Below are 6,000 nucleotides of genomic sequence, written 5' to 3' on the forward strand. Positions count from 1 at the left end.
ATATACATCGAAATACAATACGCTATTATGCAAACTGCACGGGCCAATCCTATCTAGTATATATATATATATATATATATATATATATATATATGTGTGTGTGTGTGTGTGTGTGTGTGTGTGTGTAATAATAAATTAAAACATCAGAACATGGTAACTTCTTGTGATAAACAATATACATCGAAATACAATACGCTATTATGCAAACTGCACGGGCCAATCCTATCTAGTATATATATATATATATATATATATATGTGTGTGTGTGTGTGTAATAAATTTTAAAACATGGAGAATTGGTCTTTGAGAAGGAAATCTAATTTGGTACATTGACGTCTAATTCCTTAAGACTAAGCAATTGAAGTGCATACAGCATAACATACCATATGCTGCGCCTAATAAGAGAAAAGCAGCGAATTCTTTCTCTTTCTATGCGCTGCCATAGTCACAAAACACTTGTATGGCTCCATCTAAGGGTGGCAAGTGGGCCGGTTAGGACCTGGCCCAGCCCTGGCCTGCGAGCCCATATGGTAGTGGGCCTAAACGGGCCTACCCGTGTCACGACCCTAAACCCGAACCCGGTCGTGATGGCGTCTCTCGTGAAGACAAGGCCAGCCGACACTTCCCATTTCAGTTTTTGAGCATTCAAACAATACGAATTTAAGCCTAAAACATGTCCAAAAGTGAACAGTTAACAGTACAGTTGCAGAAGATAAACCCAACACAGCCCGATACCGGGGTGTCACTAGTCATGATCATCTAAAAATCCGGAATAAGACAAGAAAGTCTACAGAGTTCAATACAAATCTAAAAAAAAAAGAGAAATAAGGTAAGGGAAGAAGCTCTGGGCTGCGAACGCCGGCAACTACCTAGAGAATCTTCGGATCCGCCGGAGCTGGAAAGATCAACACTCGGTAGCGGGACCAGATGCGCCTGAATCTGCACAGAGGGTGCATGGAGTAAAGTGAGTACTCCAACTGAGTGAGTAATAATCATAAATAAAAACTGAAAGCAGGAAATCACGTAAGGCACATTACAGGCTATAATAAAGCAGTAAAGACATGTAAAAAATCATTTTCAATTCAGTTTAAACTTGAAGAAATACCTTTTCAACAATTAAACAGGTAAATGACAGACAATAAGAAAAATAAACACATAAAGGATTGCCCCTCAGGCACAATGTTAACAGTACCAGTCCCTCGGGCTATATCTCACATCACAATGGATACCCGCGCTCACTGGAGGTGTGCAGACTCATGGAGGGACCCTTACGGCCCAAGCGCAATATCAAGTCATCTCGTGGCACCATCACTAGGCCCTCGGCCTCATATCAACAAGCCACCTCGTGGCGTACATATCTCAGGCCCTCGACCTCATAATCATAATCAGTGTTTCCTCACAACATAGGCCCTCGACCTTACTCAGTCAAAATCTCACAGCCACTCGGGCAATAGTAAAACATAGTGCTTAGCCCAAAATATAATTTGAAATGTCATTTAAGTGTTAAAGCAGAGTAAACATGGCTGAGTTATGAAAAACAGTAGAATATAGCATGACTGAGTTCATGTATAAAGTCAAAATAGTGAGAAAATATCAATAAAAATCCCCTAAGGGTTTAAATAGTTGGCATGAAGCCCAAATATGGAATTCAGCCCAAAACATGATGATAGCAAATAGTTTTCAGTCAAATACGTGGTAAAACAGTCATTCAGGACGGACTAAGTCACAATCCCCAACAGTGCACGACCCCACGCTCGTCATCTAGCGAGTGCGTCACCTCAACATAGCATAACGATGTGCAAATTCGGAGTTTAATCATACCCTCAAGACATCATTTACAATCATTACTCACCTCAATCCGGTCCAAACTCTAGTCCGCGATGCCTTTACCCCTCGAATCGGCCTCCACTCGCATAGAATCTATCTAAAATCAGAATCACGGCGTCAAAATATGCTAAGGGAACAAAGACCAAACAAAAATAATCAATTTACAATATAAATCCCGAAATTACCAAAACCCGACGCTGGGGCCCACATCTCGAAATTCGATAAATTTTACATCAATAGATTCCTTATCTCCCCACGAATTCATACATACCAAAAGTTCTGAAATCCAACCTCAAATGGTCCTTCAAATCCTCAATCAAAGGTCTAAGTTTTCAAGCCCTAGTTTCCCACAATTTTAACCCTTAATTTCCACTAATTATAGCTCTAATCCGTGAAATAATACCATAGGAACGAGTTTTAGGTCCAAAATCCTTACCTCAATAAAGTTCCCTTGAAATCCTTCTTCAAAATCGTCCAAAAAGCTCCAAAGCCGACTTAAAAATGGTGGAATAGCTCAAAAATCGTGAAGGAAACAATTCATATGTTCTGGCCCAGGGATTTCGCATCTGCGGCCCAATTCCCGCTTCTGCGGTACCGCATTTGCAGCCAATGAACCGCTTCTGCGGTTTTCACTAAAGCAACCAAAATCGCATCTGTGATACTCACTCCGCATCTGTGCCTTCGCAGGTGCGGTTCCTGCCTTCCCAGTCATTTTCTGCTTCTGCGACCCCCTTCACGCATCTGCGGCATTGCACCTGCGGTCCCTAATCTGCAGATGCGGAAACACCAGAAGCAAAAATCTGCAGCTTCTCCAAAAATTCCAAACTCTCTGTCAACCATCCGAAATCACCCCGAGGCCCCCGGGACCTCAACCAAAAGCACCAACATATCCCAAAACCTTATTCAAACTTATACCAATCTTCGAAACACCTCAAATAACATCGGATTCAAGCCTAAGTTTCCAAAATCTTCCGAATTACGTTTTGATCAAAAACTCAACCAAACCACATCCGAATGACCTGAAATTGTGTACACACATCCCAAATGAGACAAAAGAACTACTTCGACTCCCACAATTCCATTCCGACCTATATATCAAAATCTCACCTATCAACCAGAAATCGCCAAAATACCAACTTCGCCAATTCAAGCCTAAATCTACTCTGGACCTCCAAAACACATTCCGATCACGCTGTAAAGTCCCAAATCACCTCCCAAAGCTATCCGAACCATCGGAGCTCACATCCGAGCCCTCTAACACATAAGTCAACATCTGGTTGACTTTTCCAACTTAAGCTTCCTCAAAAGAGACTAAATATCTCAAACCTTACCAAATCCTTTCTGAACTCGAACCAACCAACCCGATCGCATATAGAACCAATAGAAAAAGCAATAAAAAGTAGAAATTGGGAAAACGGAGCGGTAACTCATGAGACGACTGGTCGGGTCGTCACATCCTCCCCAACTTAAACAAACGTTCGTCCTCGAACAAGTCAAGAAACATACCTGAAGCCTCAAACAGGTGAGGATATCTGCTCTGCATCTCCCGCTCGATCTCCCGGGTAGCCTCCTCCACGGGCTGACCTCTCCACTGCACTTTCACTAAAGTTATATCCTTTGACTTCAACTTTCGAACCTGACGACCCAAAATAGATACTGGCTCCACATCATAGGTCAAATCATCATCTAACTGAACAGTGCTGAAATCCAGAACATGAGACGGATCCCCAATATACTTCTGGGGCATAGAAACATGAAATACCGAATGCACACTCGACAAGATGGATGGCAAAACAAGCTCATAAGCCACCTCCCCAATCCTCCGAAGCACCTCGAAAGGCCCAATGAACCGAGGACTCAATTTACCCTTCTTCCCAAATCTCATAACACCCTTCATGGGTGAAACCTTCAACAAAACCTTCTCACCAATCATGTAGGTCACATCCCAAACCTTCCTGTCAACAAAACTCATTTGCCTCAACTGCATGGTATGAAGCCTCTCCTGAATCACCTTCACCTTTTCTAAAGTATCCTGCACCAAGTCTGTCCCCAATGCGTGCGATACCTAGAACTTGCCCTGTGTGTTTGCAAAGGGAAATAGAAGCTGTTGGGTTTTAGAGATGATTGAGGCATTTCTTTGTGTAAGCCTACATATAATGGTGAATCCACCTGTCTATATTGCCATAGTTAACCCCTTTGAGTCTGAAGCCTGTTCTCTGATAACCCTATAATGACCTATATCCCTGTGTTTGAATAGCTGATTATTTGAACCTATACCTCCGAAAAGCACTTGAATCACTAAAGAACATACAAAAGTCAAAGGTGGGGTGGTAGGGATGTTAGCAAAAAAAAAATGGGGAATCAGGAATGAATTATTTGAATGGTGCACTGGAATTTTGAAAAATAAAATAAAATATGGAGGGATGATTGGGCCGAGCAGGGAAATTGAGATAAAAGGAAGTGTGTATTAAAAGTACTTAGAGAGGTTAGTCACTACATCCAAATGTATCCTACCCGTCCTTTAGCCTACATTACAACCAAATAAAGACCTCTTGATCTTTGACTAAAACAGCTCGATTAGTAGAGTACTACACTAGGGGCAAGCTTATGGTGTGTCTGTGCGACATGTGAATGTTCTTTGCTGAGAGTGAGTGAATTCTTTCTATCTTCAATTCCTTGTGTTTGAATTTATGCGTGTGGAACTTCTCTAAGACTTTTTGATGTGAGGGAATGTGATTCGGGAGGGAAAAGTAAATCTTCACCTCTGTTAGAGTAACTAGAGTGAGCGCAAGTGTGTCATGGCAGTAGAGTCTGCATCTGGGGTATGACCGGCACATTGATTAGGTTGTTCCGTCAAAATGGTGGGTGTGACATATTTGGGGTAAAGCATCAAACGATTAGGCTTTTAAGTGTGGTTTAGCTTGCTCGAGGACGAGCAAAGGGTTTAAGTGTGGGGTGTTGATAATAGGTGAATTTAACTATAATCAGGCCCTAAATAACCGCTTTCTTGCATAGTTTTAATAATAAAAGTGATAACAAAATGCTCTTATTAGTGCTTTTCATGATTTGAAGGTTATAAATGACTAGGGAAGGCTAGGGAGCACTTTTAGAGTCAAAAAGAATGAAGAAAGAGAGGCCAACCGTGAAATGTCCCAAGTGAACCAACAGGCTGAAGAATCAGAAAAATGACTCTGTCGCGGTTCCACCGCGACCGCGGTGACGGATGCTTGCGGACAGAAGGAGATTCAGAGGAGCTGTTTGGCCGCGGTTCCACCGCGATCGCGGCAGAAACGCGGCAGGAGGCGGAAATTTCAGGGACTAAAGTGCAAAACACGGGATTTTTAGCCCAAAAATCCTATTTTAAACACTAGACTTCGCCCATGAGAGGCATGTATTGATTTTTAGAGTATCTTGGAAGAAAAATAATTGTGAGAGATCACCCAAAACATCTTTCTTCTTTTCTTTGATTTTGTTTGCTAGTTTATAATGGATCTTATCTTAGTTTGTTTACCCATAGTTATGAGTAGCTAAATCTTTTGTCTAAGGTTTTGATGGAACCTATTGGGGGATGAACTTCTTGTTTATGTGAATACAAATTGCTAGTTTCAATCTTTATTTATTCAACTATGCTCTTGTTGTAGTTAATTGACAGGATCCTCAATTAGCTGTGCCTATTTAGTGTGCATAACTCAGGAGAGAGTGCATATGTAGGTTATTGTTGAATAACACCACTCCTACAGTATAAGAGGAATCTATAACTGCGAGTTTAAAGGCGGGATTAGGGATAACGAAGCCTTGGGTGCAATCTTAAGTGAACTGTGTTAATTAAAGCTAGCTAATGTATCTCGGGAGAGTGCAATAGTATATTACTGTGATTACTCGGGAGAGATTTACGGTAAGAAAAGTGTTTATGATTGATAGATGTGTGTTGGGAAATTTGTATGAAGCATAAACAGAAGGGATTCCATTAATAGGGGAAATCTTTACCTTAGTTTTTTCTTATCATTGTTTACAACCTTAGCATTTTAGTTTACAGCTTGTTATTTACTTGCAATCTTAGTTAGTAAAGAAACCTTCAACTGTGATTCAAAAGTTTGAGAAATTGGTTCTCAGGAGTTTAGCTGGTCTAAAGATTGTGATTGATAGGTTAACTCTCTGTGGATTCGACCCTGG

This window comes from Nicotiana sylvestris, chromosome 3 (assembly GCF_000393655.2).
Source record: "Nicotiana sylvestris chromosome 3, ASM39365v2, whole genome shotgun sequence".
In the NCBI taxonomy this organism is placed as follows: domain Eukaryota; kingdom Viridiplantae; phylum Streptophyta; class Magnoliopsida; order Solanales; family Solanaceae; genus Nicotiana; species Nicotiana sylvestris.